The sequence below is a fragment of the Anabrus simplex genome, chromosome 4 (genome assembly GCF_040414725.1).
Source record: "Anabrus simplex isolate iqAnaSimp1 chromosome 4, ASM4041472v1, whole genome shotgun sequence".
NCBI classification, from domain to species: Eukaryota; Metazoa; Arthropoda; class Insecta; order Orthoptera; family Tettigoniidae; genus Anabrus; species Anabrus simplex.
In genome coordinates, this window is record NC_090268.1 from 72,172,748 (window position 1) to 72,195,645 (window position 22,898).

Consider the following 22,898-nt stretch of genomic DNA (forward strand, 5'->3'; position numbering starts at 1 on the left):
TTAAGAGTGGGATTTTATAACTAGAAGCAAATTTGAATGTGCACGACCTAGACCGGAGATCGAGCACAAGACCAGTGTGAGAAATGAAGTCCGCTCCCAATATGATGGGGCAAGACAAGTGTTTAGCCACGAACAGTTTAATTTTCCAGGTAAATTTAAAAACACGAATTTTAACCAGTAAGGAACCTAGAATTTCTAATGGAGATGAATTAGCCGAAACGTATTGAACAGGAGAAGAGACATAGTCAGGGAGTTTACAAACAGATTTCAATTTAGAATACCAATCAGCCGAAATAATGGAACAAACACTGCCTGAATCTAAGAGAGCTGTTACAGGCTCGTTATTTAACTCAATCTTAAGAAAAGGAACAGGTGCGGGGGTATCCGCCGCAATCCTAAGACACTCTTTAGGGCATTCAAAAGATGAATTTGAAGGCTGGTCGTTCTCTGCATTTACAACCTGTTTACTAGGGGCTGAGTCTCGGGAAGATGGATTAGTCGGCTCAGCCGACGCCACTAGTCACTTTTTATTATTGGAATAGCTGGAATTTGCACCAGAAGTTGAGCAGGAGGGGGTGCTATTTGAGTTTGGGCAATTCTTGGCGATATGTGAGAAGGCCCCACACTTAAAACAGCCTTGTGATGACCCTACTCCATTCCTTGTCCCACTTGACTTGATCAGAGGACACTTATTCCGCAGATGGTCAGGCGACCCACAAGCATAACATTTACGGGGATTGACTGGTCGGCGAGGTGGAGGCCGAGTGTTACTAAAGGAAGGCGGGGGTTCTTTCGCCACACGCAAGGAATCGGCATACCTAACTCCTTCCGCAGAGACGGCTAATGCTTCCAGTTCAGAGAAGGTTTGCGGGCACGCCGCGAAACACAAATATGACCTGTAGGGTGGTGAAATCCCTTCAACAATAGCTTGCACGATCTGATCCTCAGGGAAGTGGAGAGCAAACACCCTAGTATAAAACTTAATATCTTGGATGAAGTCTGCCAGGTTTTCATCCAAGCGCTGTACCCGATAATAGTATTTCTGAATAAGGGAGGACCTGGCCCTAGCCGGGATGAAGTTAGCTAGCAAATGGGCGTGGAAATCCTCAATAGAAGATTGCTCGGCAATGGCTCTAACTATTTTATCAGAAAGAATACCAATAGCATACGGATAGATAATTTGCAAAATTTGACATGGCGAAAGAGAAAAAACCAGAGCATGATCCTGAAATTCCACTAGAAATCTTAAAAATGAAATTACATCACTGGTGGTGTTGACGGAAAACTTAGAGATACCTCTAAGCAACATTGCCAATGGATGAGGCAAGCTACTGAACCCAGGTGACATAGTCGTTAAAGGTTTCAATGGCAAAGAAGTTAATTCAGAGCGGATGTTACTCAATGACGCACGGTGTTCAGATTCGTTGTTCGATGGGGCAGAGATAGTTTGAGCAGCAACGGTTATCCTATTGACTTCTCCCTGAGGAGGCTCTTCCTCGTTACCTACATTCACCGTGGCGGGTTGATCAGTTTTGGGAGGAGCTTCGCCGGTTAGCAATAGAGTGACCTTATTAGACAATTCAGAAATAGTTTCAAGGAGCGTATTAGCTTGCTTCCTCTGAACGTCATTCACCTTTAGAGACAATAGATCATTAACTCTATTTGCAAAGTGATACAGCCTGCCTTGCACACGCTTAATTTGATTAGGAGATGGATCGTTTTCATCAAAGAAGCTGACTACAGATGCTAGCCCAGTAATATTCTCGACAATCGTGGAAAGAGAGTCATCAATTTCTTTCTCTCCCAAATTGGGGATGGAAATGGGCAAATCAAGGGACTCTCTAAGCTTGTTGGTGTCGATTGCAACCGTGCCTCCAGATTGCACATTTCTGATAGTTAACTCGTATATCAACTCCTCTTTGCGCAAATAGTTAAGGAGGAGAACATCGCGAGGGCCGGGCATGATGACAGAACAATTTTGAAAAACTCAAAAAATTCCAGCAACTGAGACAATTGTTAGAGTTCGAATCAAAGCAATGTTTAGCCGTCAAAAGGGGCTAAATTGAGACCCATTCAACCACGCTCTGCTACCACTTGTTACCGAGTTTTTGTGGTAGTTAAGCATGAAAGAAGGTGCTGGGTGGTGAATAGGTCTCAAGCTACTAAAGAGAAATTAAATTTTAAAATTTAACAAGGTTATATTTTCTTTTCAAAATTAGGTAACAACAAATAGAACAGGTACTTAGTAGCCGAAATACAACTTGAAATGTACAATTACAGGGATTAAAGAATTTGGGCTTCGAGCCCTGAAAACACAATTCTTGAGCAACTAGCTCAACTTTACGATATACCAATTTCAACAAAAGGGGCAGAAGACCCCACTCAAACCCTGGAGCCCTTGCTCCAAATTACACAGCAAAGCCTCCTCGAGGCATACAACTCTCAGTTTTAGAAAAGAGCCACTCGCTCTTAAAGTTAAGCCTCTCCCAGGCCACACCAAACTCAACTTTCAAATTGTCCTCAAAGGACATATACACAGGGGTAAAATACCCAACCTACTGAGGTCTATTAGGTGAGAAAAGATTAATACATGACCTCTAAAATACAACTTGAGAGGAGGCGAACTTGCACTCCTAATACACTTTGCATTTAAAACCTAATCTGGCTCTGGGCCACTAACGCAAGGGCTAATCCCATACTACAGAGGTGACTTAGAGAAGAACACTTTACATTACATAAACGAAGAATAGTTTGAGAAAATAAGTTCACCTCAAAACAAATGTGAGTGGGAGCTCGAGAGGGTTAGCACTCTCTATCCCAATATGTAGCTTTACAAGAAAAGAAGAAAAGAGTAGTTACATTTTAGGAAAAGGTTACATGATGGAAAACGCTTCGAACCCGCCGCGAGAGTTAAACTGCCGACCTAGCAAGAAAAGAAGATATTAATAGGCCATTACCTGGTAGTAGATCGCTGCCGGGGAACGAGGCGCTTCCCGCCTCCTGCTATGTACTTAATACACTGAAAGATGGAACAGAAGTGGCCCGGAGACCCCAAAATCAGCAGTTTATATCCTCTCGCGGAAGATTCTAGGCGTTAGGGGAAATAAAACACCCTCCCTCAAAGTTTTTATTGGTTCGGGAAAAGAAACCCCTACATAGAGGAAAAAGAAACACATTATTGGTGGAAAATTAATTAAAGAAATTCGGGATTGGCTAGATCCAAACTAAGGGGAAAAAGAGGGGTATACAGCCAACTTAAACGATAACAGAAAGAAATTTAACAAGAAACAAACTTTTGAAATAAAAATTTCTTCAACAAAATAGTTCTTTAACTCCGCACTAGGTCGCACTATTGTTGATCTTCAGTAGTGTCCTCTAGAAGAGAGAGTTCACACTTCTTACTTCAAGCGAAACAAAAACACATCAAAAGTGACACAGTTCACAAACTCAAAATTTTCCACGTGGTGACATCTTCTGAGAAAGTAGAGAATTAATAGAATAGATAAAGTTCAACCTTCCTCCAGAAGAGGAGTTTCAACTGGCGCAACTTTTAAATAAACAGAGTAGAGGTGTACCGCCCGGTACAATAATAGGCACTAATAATAATGATGTTATTGGCGTTTTGTCCCACTAACTATTTTTACCGTTTGCAGAGACGCTGAGGTGCCGGAATTTAGTCCTGCAGGAGATATTTTACGTTCACGCACGCACGTTAATGGTGTTCCGACATAAACAATCAACACCGCCCCACTCCAAAACTGAAAAGGAGGGGAGAGAGTAAAGGGATAGTGTTGAAGGCCACTCCAGTACTGAAAAGGAGGGGAAGGGAGTGAACAGGTAGTGCTGAATACACAGTGTGTGTATTCCGGCGTTATACTTTAACATTGTGCAATAAGATGGCTCCTATCCTATCACAGGTGAATCGAGGCCGTATTATTGGCATGTGGGAGGCTCACATGTTCCCCAAGCAATAGCACAAGCAATACCATGCAGTTTGGAGATGGATGGAAATATGGCAAGAACGAGGTGAAGAAGGATTGATAGACCCGATATAACGCAGCTACAAAATATTCCTAACTAGTATAAAATACTTTTCGGTTAAAAACTTCCTTTACCTCTTAATACTGTAATTAGCAGAGTAGGCTATTTTTAAATTTTTATGTTAAAATGCTATGTGTTCGGGGCACAATATATGAACCTGCATGTAATTGGAATCGCGGAAGTGTTGAGTGTTGAATGTGAGGAACGTTAAGGACGACACAAACACGCAGTCCCCAGGCCAGAGATATAATCATTCACAATTAAAACCCCCTAACCCGGCCGGGAATCGAACCCGGGGAGGGCCGGACGTGTTGCCCCGTACACCGCGGGGCCGGACGAGTAGGTAACCTAATGCTGTACTTCAATACATCCGCCACTGTGCCCATTTCGATCACAACTAAGTCTTGTAGCGGGCTGTCTGCATGCAGTCCATGCAGCAATGCGTTAAGCGAGAAGGTGAGTCATTGTGCCTTCGACACTACCCCTTCACTCCCTTCCCCCATGTTTTGTACTGGATTGGCCTTCAACACTACTCCTTCGCTCTATCCTCTTCTCTTCAGTACTAGGGGGGGGGGCAGTGTTGATTGTTTATGTCGGGACACCATTAATGTGCACGTCTGTACCAGTAAGTCTACCGACACGAGGCTGACGTATCTGAGCACCTTCAAATACCACCGGACTGAGCCAGGATCGAACCTGCCGAGTTGGAATTAGAAGGACAACCTTCTGAACCACTCAGCTTGGCACGCCTTATTAGAGTAACTGCATCACTGTACTTGAAGATATGTGCAAATCATGCTGTAAGAGTGAGAATGGAAACAGATTTGACCGATGATCGGTCTATAACAGGCTGGCTATTTTAAAGCATTTGTAAATTGATATACCATTGTTTCTTTTTTAACAGTAAAATAAAGGACTTAATAGGTCTAATTAATCAGTAGTATTGTTCTTAATTCTATGTGCTTTTTATTATTTTACTTATCCCCTGTCCATTATTCCCGTTTCTGGCACTTTAATGTATTGGGATAGTGTAGTGACGTACTATGGCGGCGGCCGCACGGTTTCGGCTTCAGAATCGTGCTGCTCATTGCCAGTCTAGATTTATATGTCTGTGTCACTAAAACACACTGGTGAGTTGTAACAGTGCTGCTATCTCTTGCGTTGCGATTGACAGCGGAACTGATTGCACAGTTGTTTCTTTTTTTTTTTTTCATTGTTGTGTTCATGTCCTATAAATCTTCTTTGATTCATGTGTTTATTTTCTGTCCATTGCAGGGATTCTTTACTCCCTGGTCCGTTGTTATTCTCTCGTTCATTGTAGCCAACATCGCCTGGCAGAAAGAGGTCCCTAGTTGGCATAATGACGCATTTACAAACTTGTATGTTTTCATTAAATTATCAAATATGGTTGAATAATGCTATTAATTGCCGATATCCAAAACGGCTTTAATAAATTAAATTAAATTAAATTACTCAGAGAAGGAAATGTTTTGAATCGAGGAGAAGGGTTGTTATGGAGTGTTTGGCGACTCTTATTGCAACCACTAACAGTAGACAATCTGCCAATATATTTTGTTTCTTGTTTGTTGTTGTGTGTACGATCTTAAGAATTAATGTATGTATTTGATTTGTTTCCTTCATATTTTGTGATACTTGTGTCGTGTATGTTGCCAGAATATCAGGGAATGGAGAGAGAAGAGGATATCTCTGCTGATACAATTTGAAGAAGATACAAATTCATTATTCTGGTGAGTATATTTTGCAAGTACTTACGTAAGTTTACAATTTCATCCCTTCTTTGTTGTCCTCTCTCGCAAATCCGCCCGTCATCAACTTGATCTTTGTTCCTGATATATTTTGCTACATTGTGCAGAACAAAACCGTCTGAAATAACGGTGCTTTTTCTGTGGCTACCAATGTCTTATTCTCATTTACCGGTATTGGAAAGTGTTGTTTTACCTGCCCAAAACATCTCTCCGTTATCACCATCTCTTTTGTTATTTACCGGTACTTACTGTAGAACGTTTGTTCTGGGGTTTCAGGATCTCGGTATGGGGTAATAAGCTATGGTACAATACCATAACCTGCATCCCCAAGAAGAAGGGCATTTGGTATAACTTTACATCCCGCAGCCCAACGTTTATAACATTATAAGGAAGTGAAAATAATGCGAATCTTACTTGGAATTCATTTTAGAGGAGAGATGTGTTCATTGCGAAGTCTAGGAACCCACTATCCCGCCCCCAGAAGTACATTTACTTTTATAATCTAATAAAAAGTAGCAGCCGCCATCGTCCATGGCTAAGTAGATTCTTGCATTCTCATTGGTCAACGGGAACGGAATGTGATGTCATTGCCATCAATGCTGATAAATACATTGCATTACCAACCCCGGGTGAATAAAATCACAAACAAAAAATACCCTGTAAAATAACTATGCGGCTTTCCACATGAAACTAGGGGCCTAGGGCCGCTTCGCGGCTACTAACCGTCCAGACCAATGGTCCTGTCCACGGCAAGAATCCTAACCGTCCAGACCAATCGTGCTTCCTCCAGAAACTAGAGGCCTAAGTCCACTTCGCGGCTTCTAACTGTCCAGACCAATGGTCTTGTCCACGGCAAGAAACCTAACCGTCCAGACCAATGGTCTTGTCCACGGCAAGAATCCTAACCGTCCAGACCAATCGTCTTCCTTCCAGACCAATCGTGTTTCCTCATGAAATTAAGAGGCCTAGGGCCGCTTCGCGGCTTCTAACCGTCCAGGCCAAGGGTCTTGTCCAGATCCTATCCTAACCGTCCGCACGGCAAGAATCTTGTCCAGATCCTATCCTTACTGTCCGCATGGCAAGAACCAGTCCAGGCCAATCTTGTAACAATAATCACCACCACCAGCTATCAAAGCACCTCACTCATTAGTTCCTAAGTACAGAGGTTGGCAGAACTGAGCACCGGTTTTGCGACTGTGTAAACAAACGACAGTCGCTCCGCGCGCGGCTAAATGTAACGAGTACTGGGCTGCGAGAAGTAAAGCATTGATGGGCATTTGCACGATTGCCTGTAATTACTCTGCTAAACATCAGAGTTTCATCAGATTCATGGATCGTGCAGTGAACCAGGACAAGTGCGGTCCACACTAGTAAACTCTTCATTCGCGTTGCAAGTGGCTTGCACATTAATTCTGGGTACCCCTTTCCTATTAATATAATTATAATTTTACCTTCCGCAGCCCAGCACTCACTACATTCAGCTGCACGCTGTAGACTGTCGTTTGTCTGCACGCTCGGGTAGAATGTTGTCGAGAGGCGATCAAGGCTGCCAACCTCTGTACTTAGGAACTAATGAGTGGTACTTCTGTTGCTGGTGATGATCATGTGATTATTGTTTAGGATTCTTGCCGTGGACAAGACCATTGGTCTGGACAGTTAGGATTCTTGCCGTGGACAAGATCATTGGTCTGGACGGTTAGAAGCCGCGAAGCAGCCTTAGGCACCTAGTTTCGTGAGGAAACACGATTGGTCTGGACAGTTAGGATTCTTGCCGTGGACAAGACCATTGGTCTGGACGGTTAGAAGCTGCAAAGCGGCGTTAGGCACCTAGTTTCGTGAGGAAACACGATTAGTCTGGACGGTTAGGATTCTTGCCGTGGACAAGACCATTGGTCTGGACAGTTAGGATTCTTGCCGTGGACAAGACCATTGGTCTGGACAGTTAGAAGCCGCGAAGCGGCGTTAGGCACCTAGTTTCGTGAGGAAACACGATTGGTCTGGACGGTTAGGATTCATGCCGTGGACAAGACCCTTGGTCTGAACAGTGTATTTCACATTGTTTCCTTTACATGGTGTTTTTTCTTTGTGCTTTTATTCAGCCGGGGTTAGTAACACATTGTACCTATCAGCATTGATGGCAATGACGTCACGTTCCGTTCACGTTCACCAATGAGAATGCGAGTAGTTACGCTAGCCATGGCCGATGGCGGCTGCTGCTCTTATTGGGTTATAAAAGTAAATGTACTTCTGGGGGCGGGATGGTGGGTACCTAGACATCGCAATGAACACATCTCTCCTCTACAAGGTATTCCAAGTAAGATTTGCATTATTTTAGTTTCCCTATAATGTTATAAACTCTGGGCTGCGGAAGGAAAAATTTTGTCTTAATATATTCATCATGATGTTGATGCAGCTTTTTTATATGAACATGTGTACAGTCAACAGCCCCTATAGCATTAGGAAAATTATACCTTTCCTGCCACTGAATTTTGGCAGCCTCTAGAGTAGAGGTGCTCAAGTTGGGCATTCCGTCCCATGGACGGGCTGGCAGGCAATGAGCGTATGCTATTCAACTACAGTGATGTGGCTACATCACAGGCCATGAAGGTTGGGCGAAGCAGATCAGTAGTGATTGATTGACAGAGACTACTATTATTCAATTACTAACATAACCAAAACAAAATCTTAACCTATAACCAGTGTTGTCACACTCGTTCACTGCGGCGATACCAGATTTTAAAAGGGAGGCAGAAAATAATGAAAGAAAGAGGGCTGAAATCCACATCATTTTCAATTTACGTTGTAAGAAATAAGTTATTTAGGCTATGTTTAATGCAGTTTATGTATTTTGACTGGATATAATAAAGAGTTAGGCATACGACCTCAAATATTTTTGTAATGTACGTAATGAATTACAATTTCACTATTACATTTTAAGAGGGTAAAACTGGAAACAAGATTTTTGCAACGTTATAAGTGGAAATTAATGAAATCTTACTTGGAATGCATCTCAGAGGAGACCCATCACCCTGCCCCAAGAACTACATTTACTTTTATAACCTAATGAAGAGTATTACACACCATTTTCATTGCTGAAGTAGCTACTTGCATTCCTATTGGCCAATGTAAAGTAGCACGTGATCTCATTCCTATATGTTATGATAATCATAATCCGTTACCAACCCCAGCACATTAAAAGCGCCCCTTTTCTTGTCCCTACATCACAGGTCTTGACCAGATCCTATCCTAACCCTCCACACGGCAAGAACCAGACAAGACCGGTCGCATTTCCACACGAAACTAAAGGCCACTTCGCGGCTTCTAACCTGGAGTCTTACGCCCCCAGACCACCTTTGCTTGTCCCTATATCACTGGTCCAGGCAGTCCAGACCAATGGTGTAACAATAATCCCCATCACCACTCACTCATTAGTTCCTAAGTAGAGAGGTTGGTAGCATTGAGCACCGCTTGACGCCATCCTTCCCGAGAAGGCCACGAGCGTGTAAACAAACGACAGTCGTTCCACGCGTGTAAAAGTCTTTTCTCCAGGCTGAAGTATTGATTTTAGGACGTGCTTTAGAAACACTTCTAATATAATATGGGGTTAAGGTGGATAAGCTGTGGCTTGTTATTGTTTGGGTTTAAATTATCAGATATACTCACCAACAATCCAATCATGCTTACCGGGAATAAAATTAGTTAGGTTATTTATTTGAAAGAATACTGTACATAATTTACATTATTGTTGATGTACTTTAATCCTGGATACTAAATATCTACCTGCAGTCGCTTAAGTGCGGCCAGTGTCCAGTAATCGGGAGATAGTGGGTTCAAACTTCACTGTCGGCAGCCCTGAAGATGGTTTTCTGTGGTTTTCCATTTTCACACCAGGCAAGGCTGTGCCTTAATTAAGGCCACGGCCACTTCCATCCCATTCCCAGGTCTTTCCTATTCCATCGTCGCCATAAGACCTATCTGTGTCGGTGTGACGTAAAGCAAATAATAATAATAATAATAATAATTGATGAAAATCCAGTTTTCGCTGTGGACAATTTTAGTTAAATGTAGATAATGTTTATTGTATTCATGTCACAAATTTTGGTTTTATTCAACGTACACATTTTAAACTAATGTACACAGCATCTAAAGAAAAACTTTTTTACAAAATATATTTTAGAATAAGATCATTTTGTATAGTATTATGTTCAAATGTTTAACTCAAACACAGCCCTGGACTTGACCTTAAGATTGACAATAGGCTGAAGATGCCCAAAAAGGGCAAAACATGTACCTAAGTGTGTATGTAATTCATGTAGAATTTAGTCACTATAAACTGTTAATTTGAATTGTATAGCTGGATACAGTAAATTTTATTCTTGTAAGAATTTTACTTATTGTTATCTTCAGTACGGAACAGACATGAGATTTGTTACTTGTAACTTGTGTTTACAGAACAAGTATTGTGAGTATTACTAATTTTCTCCAGCATCACCTTCGAGATCGATTGTCAACGAGACAGCTGGCTAGTGCACATAGCGAGAATACTATACCAAAGATGATCGATCACAATCAGTATAATCGCTGGAGTGCATAAATATCGATAATGGAAATATGATGCACACTTAATCGCTCATAATAACGGATGCATCAATGATTGGATTTTCGCAGTAACTGAAGAACAAAGAATTTAATTTTCACCCAACGATAATGAAAATTGTTCATTTCTCATATGATACTGTTAAATACATTTTTTGTTTGTTCTTTGTTTGTCCTTAGAACGGAATTCTCGCTATATGCTATACTTGCTGTAGCGGACTTCTAGCCTACTGTAGTTTTTGTCAATTTTCATGTCTGCACACTGCACTCCAAAGAAATTCAGTACCGTTAGTTTATTTTTAATATAGCATAGAAGCTAAGCTTTTAACATTGAAAGATTGATCATTATTGGCTACTGGCCATGGTTACGTATTGCAAGGCACAAGTATACTTGCACGACCATATCAAAGAGTAGAGAAGGGTCCACCTATTCAATATCATTAGCTTGTATAGTGTCCTATATAACTGGGACTAGTTTTGACCCCACGTACATTGGGTCATCTTCAGCCACGATCCAGTTGGAAACATATGCTCTCATACAACCAATAATAAAGTAAAAATCAAGTATGTCTCAATTTACAGTCTAAATTTAAAACATTGATGAAGTCCGACAACACATCCAAAATTGAAACCAAATGACACATCAAAACTGCTGCGGTTGGTAATGTCTTTGAGGTTGAGCCAAAGATATTCCTGAAGCCTTTGGTAACTGGATGGGTCTGAAACCTGTAGTAACTGGGTGGGTAGAGTCCAAGGAAAATAAACTGTGATTGGCACTTGTGGACGTTAGTGGGGTGAAGGGACTGCCTGTGGTTGTAGGGCTGTTTTGTCGTCGGTTATGTAAAAAAAAAAAAAGGCATCACTGGTATGTGTATTTGATTGACTGGACACTTGAAGGGGTGCCACAAATCTACCTCCGTCCACAGTCTGTATCTCATTTAAATAAGTGAAAAGTGATAATGTTGTCTCATGGCTACAATATACAGTAACGGTTAGTATATTTTTAAATAATTATAATATTTTTACAGGAAATATGAAGACGGTATACTGCCTATTAGGTTGGTTGGAGACGAGGAAGAACCAAGATACGTGGAGGTCTTAGTGTTCCAGGAATGAGGAGCATAAGCTGCTCACCTGCAGAGGAGAAAGTGGATACCAGATTATGACAACAGCTTTCACTGAAACAGGTGAGTTTGAATTATTCTTAGTGATCAATAAAAGGTACAGTTGTTGTACAGACTGAAGGAAATAAGAAGCTTATGATAGACATAGGTTGAACTATTGACATGGAACAGGATTATGTTCAAAACTTTTATTTGGGAAGGTTTCTGAACTTTCAGGAGGGGCTTCAGAATTTAAATTTCACCGAACAATAATGAAAATTATTCATTTCTCATATAAGTAAACTTGTGTCCTCATCCCGAGGTGGTGCAGCTCTTTCCAGGCACACCTCCATTGGAGGTGAGCTGCATGTACCATTTCAATCACATACCAGCTCTCCTGTCATTCTTAAATTTCTGGCAGTACCGGGAATCGAACCCGGGCCCCCGAGGACGGCAGCTAATTACACTAACCGTTACGCTACAGAGGCGGACATTTCTCATATGATACTGTTAAATACATTTTTTGTTTGTTCTTTGTTTAGACAGTTGTACACTTGACTTTAAATTTTAAGTTATAAATGTAATCTTTGAGCAAAATGACCCCCCATATTTCACTCTCACATTATTAATACAAAATTAAATTATGGCTCACCAGTAATTTATAAATTTCTTGTTGTCTGTTCAGTGGCCCACTGAATACGGTACAGAGTAAAAATGTATGCCTTTTAATGTAGTTTTTCTCGATTCTCACATCTGTACATTGTACTCCAAGGAAATTTAGTAGTTTATTTTTAATATAACAGAGTGAAAATATCAAAAAGGTTCATAGGGTTTCACAGCATCATTAGAAAGTATGTCTTTGTTAAATGTTTGATAATTTTATTCTCAACTAGCTGATGTACCCGTGCTTTGCTACAGGATTCTCAGAAAGACTGACTTTGTAGTTTTCTTAATTGAAATCAACATAGGTCATTACAATAGGTCGGTAGGAATGTAGCGATTAAATGAAAAAACGCCACTTTTAACAAACAGTACTACGGTGCCAATCTAACAGTCCAAAGTTCCAGAACTGGAATGACCAGGCTGCAAACAGCCGTGAACACTCTTCTGCCACTATTCCATGAAATATGCACATTGCTCATTGCAATCAGTGCCTCAGAGAAGGAATTGAATAGCTGGAATACTATGATAGACCAGTGTGTTACGTACAGTACCAGTAGTATCAGGAAATGTATGAACCAGAGGAATAGCATGCTAAAGAAGAAAGTTATCTAACTCCCCAGCTACTTTCCACCAATATTCAGGCGGGCTGTTACACTCGGTACGACCGGGCGAGTTGGCCATGTGGTTAGGGGCGCACAGCTGTGAGCTTGCATCCGGGAGATAGTGGATTCGAACCTCACTGTCAGCAGCCCTGAAGATGGTATTCCATGGTTTCCCATTTTCACACCTGACAAATGCTGGGGATGTACCTTAATTAAGGCCAGGGCCGCTTCCTGTACACTCGTAGCCCTTTCCTATCCCATCGTCGCCATAAGAACTATCTGTGTCGATGCGACGTAAAGCAATTTTTTTTAAATAGTCGGTACGCAGCAGTAATCCTGTCTATTGGAGATGAGTGGCAACAGAAGACATAAAGCACATCCCAACAAACAATGCTCAATATAATGTTATTGTTGATCAATTTTATGAGCTTTCTATATTGTAGGCCTTCACGTTTATTTTTCTTTCGACTCTGTGATATTAGGGCGTCTTATAAAATTATTTACAATGTATAATTTAGTTCTTTATTCTCCGGCTTTACATACCAATTTTCATTAAATTCTGTTGACCCATTTTCTCGTGACTCGGCACTGATATGGACTTGGTAACAAAAATCCAAATTCATGAATATCTCTGTGGTCATAGCCGGTACGGTAACAATGTATAAGACATATATGATCAGAAATTTAATACTATGTAACTATAGTTATGTAGTATTTATCGATACGCCCACTAATAACATAAATATCTGAGAGTTAAATTTTAGGCCTTCCCCTAAACTACCATTTCACTCAGCGTGAATACAATTATTTATGGCCTAGATTATAGCGACTTATTGCCCTATTTGCATTAAGATAGGGCCACTAATAACAAATAATTGAGAATTAAATTTTAGGCCTTCCCCTAAACTACCATTTCACTCAGCGTGAATAAAATTATTTATGGCCTAGATTGTAGTGACTTATTTCCTGACTGTGCATACCGATTTTTATTAAATTCTCTTCAGCCATTTTCTCGTGATGCGTGTACGTACATACAGACAGACGGAAATTATGGAAAATAAAAAAGTGCATTTCCTTGTTACTGTGGACATGACCGATGCAGAAATACGATCCTTTTTAAATTTTAAGCAATGTACAGACAAAACTCTTATTTTATATACTGTATATAGATTACCATAAAGGATCAGTTATGAAGTAATCATTGATTGGCTACCTAATTTATTTATTTTTTCTGTAATTTTCAAAAAGCATTTTGACCCACTGTTGGAGGAGGAGTGGTGGAAAGACCAAAGAAAATGGAGAGGAACCATATTTGCCCCTACCCGGCTACAGCTGGATAAAGGGAAATGATGATGATGATTTTCTCTCTTTCCAATGCACATCCTGAAAACTTTACTTTCATTATATCGTAGATCTGGCTGTTCAAAGTGGTGTAGGAGAAGATACAGGAGTTCATCAGTTAGCAGTATCCTTAACGGTTTCGAATGATGGCTGTTATCCAAAAATCGAATGACTGGATTAGATTCCCTTCATCCATTGAAGAGTTACAGAAAGAGAAAGACCAGTAGCAAGGAAAGTATGACTTTCTTTCAACTATAGGTGCTATTGATTGTACCCATATTGCAATCCTAAATCCCACTCTGCATGGGGCTATAAAAGGAACATCCGCTAAATGTTAGGATTATCTGGAGAAGAGCAGCCCTCTGCAGCTCCAGAAGAACTAGAAGGGCCTGTAAGATGCGCCTACTGCAACAAAAAACCCACACAGAAAAACCAAGACTAGATGCCGTGTATGCCAGTGACATATCTACATAGAACACTTGGCAGTGACATGTGTTCAGTGCAGTACAGAAAGTCAAGAATCTAGTATGACGCAGAATGGACGTCAGTTGTTTAACATCCGATTTTTGTATTTTCAGAATACCTTTGAACATTATTTACAAGTTCATGTATAATTATTTACTATATCTGTAACATTAAAATTCTTTTGCTTAATTTGCGCTATTTTTTTCATGACCCGGTCCAAAGCAGTGTGCGCGCCTCCTCACAGGATTATTTTTACGCGTCCTCTCCAGGGTTAAAATCATGCAGTGGAACCCAGATAGGGCACTTCTGCTTGGAGACTCTGAATATGAGCTAATGCCATAGATTTATGACCCCCCTTCCAAGACACTGTTACTCCAGAACAAAATTCATACAATATGTACTTAACTCGAGAGTACATCGTAATTGAAAGATGCTTCGGACAGTTGAAACTGTTTTCTTATACTACGAAACAAAATACATGTGCACACACGAAAACTTCCGTCTCTTACATTAAGCAGTTTTATTTTGCACAATGTTGCAAGGCACCTCAAAGATGAAGACTTTATTATTTTCTTCTTTGGGAATATCAATGTATTCCACAACAATGCTGAGTATGAAGATGCACTCATCTGTAGAAGAGGAAGGGAGAGAAGAGATGATGGAGCAATAATAGTCATAGTTTGCAATAAGTTTATGTAATGTACTGTTTATCATCATCAGCATCATCATTTTCCAACTCCAGTTTCCTGGGTGTAGTGTAATGTACTGATATGTTGTCATATTATGCTTGTTAAATTAATTTTCCGTACAGTGCACGTCAGTTAACAAATTGTCTTATTTTTTGTAAAATAGTATGAAGGTAATCCCAAAAATAAGGTCTCCTATTTTCTTTATAAATACACAGACCTGGTTATTTCTACAATGGTTTACATCATTTTACAGCTTGAACATTTAAGCTATTTTTCTACATAATCACAATTTCAGTGGATGCATTTTTGTAGACTCTGACAGTTTTTGTATGCCCATGTCATACCAGCTCACCGTCATGCTGTTGAGGAAGTTGTGAACCTCATCGTCGGTGCTGAATTGCTTTCCAGCCAAATGTTCTTTCATCTTAGGGAACAAATATAAAGTGGAACACCTAGGTTTTGTCACCCGTGACAATTGCGTCCAAAAAGTTGTCCTGTTCGGCTGCAAAGCGTTGAAGAAAAGCGCGGAAAGAATCAACTCGTTGCCGCATGTGGTCTTCAGTCAGCATGCCTGCGTGGCACCCATCTTGCACATACCTTCTGGTATTTCAACTTGTCCGTTAAAATTCTGTGAGCAGCGCTTCGGGAAACCTCGGGAACCAAAGTGCAGAGATCATCCGGGGTGATCCATAGATCTTCACACATGATTTGCTCAACTTTCACGACTGTCTCGACGGAAATTGGCAGTCCCTTGCTCCTTTGTTCGTCGTTAATTTCAGTCCGACCAGCTGTAGACTCTCTACACCACTTACGAACATTTTTGACATCATGACTCACCATACACTTCCGTCAATTGGTGATGGATTTCAGTCAGTTCAGTACCTTTTGCATTCAAAAACCAAGCACTTCGCACTTGGCGGTAACATCCAACGGGGGAGCTCAACAGCTGCTAACCCAAGACTGAGTGCCTCAGCGCGGCATGCGCGTGTTTATATGCGAGCACGGGGAAACACTCTTCACAATATTGTGACCAACAGTCACACGAATGAGTTCTGTATTTACAAAAAAAAATAGGAGACCTTATTTTTGGGATTACCCTCATAATATAGTCACATGGTTCCAAAAATTAACATGAAAAGAACAAACTAACCACATAGCAGAACTTATTTCACTTCAACCCCGGGAACAAATTCATAAAGCCATAGCTCACATTGTCTCTGTTGCACTCATATCCTTCCTGCAGTCCACTCTTTGTTTGTTGCACATTTTCTCATGTTGGTGGCATCCCATTGTATTCTTCACCAGTAAGTCTTTAACAAGCTTGAAAACTTGCAGTTGTTCTGACAACACCAGCTGCTGGAGTTCCACCTGGTGGGATCAGATATATTGTCAGACCACATTAAACTAACAAATGTGAAAAAGAATTGCTTTTTTTCCCAACAGTTTACAATGCTGTTGACCGGGCAAGTTGGCAATGCGGTTAGGGGCGTGCAGCTGTGAGCTTACATCTGGGAGATAGTGGGTTAGAATTCCACTGTTGGCAGCCCTGAAGATGGTTTTCCATAGTTTCCCATTTTCACACCAGGCAAATGTTGGTGCTGTACCCTAATTAAGGCCATGGCCGCTTCCTTCCAACTCCTAGCCCATTGTCGCCATAAGACCAATCTGTGTCGGTGCGACGTACAGCCACTAGCAAGAAAAAGGAAACAATGCTGTCGTGGGTTACAAATTTCATGGAAAAGTGTTGAATCTGTAGCTGTTAGTGAAGGGCTGTGATGTACCCTTGTAGTTCGACAAATAGGTGTTTTTCCTTAAAGTGGCCATAGTATAGTAGAGAATATATCATACTCATAATTTTGCAATGCTATTTTAATTCTACTATTCTCTTCTGCCGTCCAACAAAGTAACGAATATGCAAAATTCATGTGTTTACCGTTGTTGTTTTGCTTCTGATTATGAAGGCCTTGCTGAAAACTAACCAACATACCACATTCAGTACTTTTTTATAATGAGGCTAGTTAAGTAGCTGGTGACCCTCAATGAAAACTAGCGAATGTATGATTGAATTTATGGGAAACTTTTTCTGTTGATGAGTCCTGTTTTTGAAATCTCTATGTTGAATGTTCAGTGGATTGTTTATTGAAAATGCTCCAGAAATGTTGGTAAATAATTCAAATTGAAGGTAATCCATGAATATTTGTTAAGATTGGACATTTGAACATATAAATCTACCTACATCAGACAGACTATGATGGATATCTATTTAAAGAGAGAAAAGGGTGACTGTGTTCTGATATACAGTAGAACCTCGATACTTTGAAATCGGTTAATTCAAAATCCCGCCTAATTTAAAGAAGCTCTCGTTCCCAGAAACATGAGATACGGTTTTGCATGTTATTTATATTAATTAATTCGAAATACAGATGATTAGTAATTTGAAGTACAATGTCAGCCCCGTGGTCAAAGACATTATTATTATTATTATTATTATTATTATTATTATTATTATTAACATGATATAGGACATGATAAGCACAGGCTGTGAAAGCATCCATGGTAACATGATTTTTTTTTGTTTTTGCTTTACGTCGCGCCGACACAGATAGGTCTTATGGCAACGATGGGACAGGAAAGGGCTGGGAGTGGGAAGGAAGCGGCCATGGCCTTAATTAAGGTACAGCCCCAGCATTTGCCTGGTGTGAAAATGGGAAACCACGGAAAACCATTTTCAGGGCTGCCGACAGTGGGGTTCGAACCTACTATCTCCCGAATACTGGATACTGGCCGCACTTAAGCGACTGCAGCTATCGAGCTCGGTATGATTATTATTATTAACAAATACATCGCAATTGGGAAATATCCCGGTGGCAATGATCACTTACAGTAGTGTGATAATAAAGTAACAAACATAATTACCCAACTACAACAACAAAAGTACATCAAGCAATTCCATGGAAAGAAAATACAAAGGACACTAGGAAAGTTTCGCAATGTGAGTGAACGCTTTAGACTTTTTCAAAATACTTTCCACACTCAATACGCTTCTCTATATGTCGAAACCAGTCATTGAACCAACTCTACCACTTTTCTTCATTTAAAATTTCACACTCTTGATCCCATGCTGCCAGAAGCTCCTCGTCGGATGCAAAACACCACCCTTTCAGCTTCATCTTCACTTCTGGGAAAAGTGCGAAGTCACACGGGGTAAGATCAGGACTGTGTGGAGGATGATCAATCACAGTCAACCCTGATCTGGCAAGAAAATCCATTGTTACATTAGCACGATGTGCTGGAGCATTGTCGTGATGCTAGAGCCAAGTGTTGAGCCGTGACCTTAGACGGAGCTGCTTGAGAGCCTGGATGACCTGAGGCAGACAAGTCTCACTGTACCATTTCGCAGTAACTGTCCTTTGTGTTTCTAGCACAACCCGAGTCAGGGTGCCCCGTTTAGTGAAGAATACTGCAATCATCCTTTTCTTCACTGACCTTGACTTTCGCACAGTCACGGGAGTACCCTTATCTTCAAACAGGCACACCTTGTTCTGGGATTTTGTTGGGACATTGTAATAATAAAGCCAAGTTTCATCACCTGTAACGATGCTATTGACGTTACGCGAAGTCCCATTTTCAAACTGTTTTAGCATTTTTCGACACCATTTCACTCAATGTGCCCTTTGTTCCTTTGAAAGTGAATGGAGCACCCAAAGGGAACAAACTTTTGTAACATGGAGATGGTCATGTAGAACTGAATGAATAATTGGTGCAGGGATGTGGAGGGTCTCTTCAACCTGCCGATATGTCAACCGCCTCTCTTGCTTCAACATTTTCCTCACAGGTTCAATGTTTTTCTTAGTCACTGATTCAGACGGTCGCCCAGAACGAGGATCTTCTTCAACCCCAAAATTTCCCCTCTGCAACTCTTTGTACAAGAAAAATTGTAGTGGATAATTGCACGATGTTCACCTTTAGACCACACTGACATCTTAACTTGCTTTCAATCCCACTGCTTGGTAACATCTGGTGTGAAGGTCACACCTTGCTGTGTTCTAGGCTGGTTTTCACCCCTCTTTTCATCCCTCACCATAACAGGGGTGTCCAGCCAACCATTTTTGCGTATTGCAAAACTGTCCTAGTGCCCTTTGTATTACAAGAAATACTAGTTTAACATGTTAAATCCAGCATCACTATATACAAATTCACACATAACTTAAGTATTTCTAGTGCTTGTCACTACAGCTTACAATACAACAGGTTGAACTTACTACTAGCTTAACATAACAACACCATCATATACAAATTTACACATACCTTAATTATTTCAAAATTTTACACTGGGACTTACAACAACAACACGAGTACAACATCCAGTTCCATGGATTGAAGTATTACAAGAAATACTACTAGTTTAACATTCTAAATCCAGCATCATCATATACAAATCCACACACAACTCAAGTATTTAACACTATGGCTTACAGTACTATATTATAGGTTGAGCTTACTACTAGCTTAACATTATAATGCCATCATATATGAATTGACACGTACCTTAAATATTTCAAAATTTTACACTATAACTTACAGTAGGTGGAGCAGTCCAGTTACTATTATCTTAGCATTGTAAGTACAGCGCGTTCATAACAAATTCCTGAAACACTTCAGGGTTGCCGACAGTGGGGATTCAAGCCCACTGTCAACCGGTACCAATTGTAATTAAATAGGAATGTAAACTTACATTATTTTAATAGTATTGAAAGGTGAACCATTATATACCTTCTTTTAACTTAATATTGATAGTTATGTGACGCAAACTCCGCAGCCACTAGTTCGATAATTTCTTTCTATGCATTTCACGAGTAGTGTTCAAAATATTACCCATTTCAAACATCCTCCCAACATTTGAATTTGCATTCCTTATGGCTGACTGAGAAATCCACCTACTGAGAGCCATATTTTTTTGATTCTCAGTCCTAATGATTCTGCTGCCTTTTATAGATCAGTTGCTATGGTACACTGTCATATGCCTTCTCAGTATCTATAAATACATACATTATCATTATAGACTGTTATGTATTTCACCGTTCAGTCTGCAAGCCTCTGTGAATTTACTAAATGTTGCCACAATCCTCGATTTGCAACTAGTGTTGTGGCCTCATTTAGTTCTCTACCTCTTATCTTTAAATCGTTAGAAACCGAGTCTAACCATTGTCGTCTTGGTCTCCCTCTACTTCTCTTACCCTCCATAGCAGAGTCCATTATTCTCCTAGGCAACCTATCCTCTTCCATTCGCCTCACATGACCCCACCACCGAAGCCGGTTTATGCGTACAGCTTCATCCATCGAGTTCATTCCTAAATTAGCCTTTATCTCCTCGTTCTGAGTAGCCTCCTGCCATTGTTCCCACCTGTTTAACAAGCAATCATTCTTGCTACTTTCATGTCTGTTACTTCTAACTTATGAATAAGATATCCTGAGTCCACCCAGCTTTCGCTCCCGTAAAGCAAAGTTTGTCTGAAAACAGACCGATGTAAATATAGTTTCGTCTGGGAGCTATCTTCCTTCTTACAGAATACTGCTGATCGCAACTGCAAGCTCACTGCATTAGCTTTACTACACCTTGATTCAATCTCACTTACTATATTACCATCCTGGGAGACCACACAACCTAAATACTTGAAATTATCGACCTGTTCTAGCTTTGTATCACCAATCTGACATTCAATTCTGTTGAATTTCTTACCTACTGACATCAATTTAGTCTTCAAGAGGCTAATTTTCATACCATACTCATTGCACCTATTTTCAAGTTCCAAGATATTAGACTGCAGGGTTTCGGCACAATCTGCCATTAAGACCCAAGTCGTCAGCATAGGCCAAACTGCTTACTATATTTCCACCTAACTGAATCCCTCCCTGCCATTTTATACCTTTCAGCATATGATCCATGTAAACTACGAACAGCAAAGGTGAAAAGATTACAAGCTTGTCTAACCCCTGTAAGTACCCTGAACCAAGAACTCATTCTACCATCAATTCTCACTGAAGCCCAATTGTCAACATAAATACCTTTGATTGATTTTTAATAATCTGCCTTTAATTCCATAGTCCCCCAGTATAGTGAACATCTTTTCCCTCGGTACCCTGTCATATGCTTTCTCTAGATCTACGAAACATAAACACAACTGCCTATTCCTCTCGTAGCATTTTTCAATTACTTGGCGCATACTGAAAATCTGATCCTGACAGCCTCTCTGTGGTCTGAAACCACACTGGTTTTCATCCAACTTCCTCTCAACAACTGATCGCACCCTCCCTTCCAAGATGCTGGTGAATACTTTGCTGCGTGGTATACTAATCAATGAGATACCTCGATAGTTGTTGCAATCCTTCCTGTTCCCTTGCTTATAGATGGTGCAATTACTGCTTTTGTCCAATCTGAAGGTAGCTTACCAACACTCCACACTTATTTTACTACTCTATGAAGCCATTTCATCCCTGCCTTCCCACTATACTTCACCATTTCAGGTCTAATTTCATCTATTCCTGCTGCCTTATGACAATGGAGTTTATTTACCATCCTTTCCACTTCCTCAAGCATAATTTCACCAACATCATTTTCCTCCTCCCCATGAGCTTGGCTGTTTGAAACACCACCAGGACGATTTCCTTTGACATTGAGAAGATGTTCAAAATATTCCCTCCACCTCTCCAGTGATTCCCTGGGATATATTATGAGTTCATCTGAATTACTCAAAACACTGTTCATTTCCTTTTTCCCTCCCTTCCTAAGATTCTTTATTACTGTCTAGAAAGGTTTCCCTGCTGCTCGACCTAGCCTTTCCAGGTTATTACCAAAATCTTCCCATGACTTCTTTTTGGATTCAACAACTATTTGTTTCGCTCTGTTTCTTCCATCAACGTACAAATCCCTGTCTGCCTCGGCCCTTGTTTGGAGCCATTTCTGATAAACCTTCTTTTTACATTTACAGGCTGTTCTCACTTCATCATTCCACCAAGATGTTCGCCTTTTCTCATCTTTACACACCACGAACCTGCTACGCAGGCGTAGCAGGGGGAGAGGTGATACTCCCACGTGGCGTGTCCCAGGTGGCGGATAGGGGGGTCCTAACCGGCTTGCCAGCGGACTTGAGGGAAATAAAATACCTCTCGCGGACCAAACACACACCCCCTGTGGGTGGGGGAGGCTGACGAATAATACACCCACGGTATCCCCTGCCTGTCGTGAGAGGCGACTAAAAGGGGCGACCAAGGGATGATTGAATTAGAACCATGAAACTACTTTTGATTCGTACCATCACGCGGGGAACATCATGGGTTGCCTGTACTTGCGAGTTGTACCACTATGTTCGGTACGAAATGGGTTTGTGTTTAGTAGTAGTCATGAGCGTGGCCTGGGGGTTTCCAGTACCTGTGCGTCGTACCCATGTGAGCACCACCACGGTTCTGGGCGTAGCCTGTGAGTTGTACCACTATATGAGTGACACCGTGGGTCTGCGTTGCCTTTGATTAGTATCCACTCTGTGAGGAACACCACGGGGCCTGTGGGACCGGCATCCGTGCCTAGTACACCTAGGTGAGGAAACTCATTGGTTTGCGTTGGCTATGAGTGGC

At 40.9% G+C, this 22,898-nt stretch overlaps 1 long non-coding RNA gene across 1 annotated transcript in view; it reads left to right on the forward strand.

Moving 5' to 3' along the window:
* The first annotated feature begins 5,511 nt into the window (after positions 1-5,511).
* LOC136872409 (uncharacterized) overlaps positions 5,512-22,898 on the forward strand; it is a 43,278-nt gene continuing 25,891 nt past the window's right edge. The window contains exons 1-2 of the long non-coding RNA XR_010859885.2: positions 5,512-5,789; positions 11,432-11,590. This is a non-coding gene — a long non-coding RNA (uncharacterized lncRNA). The remainder of the gene's footprint in view (positions 5,790-11,431; positions 11,591-22,898) is intronic.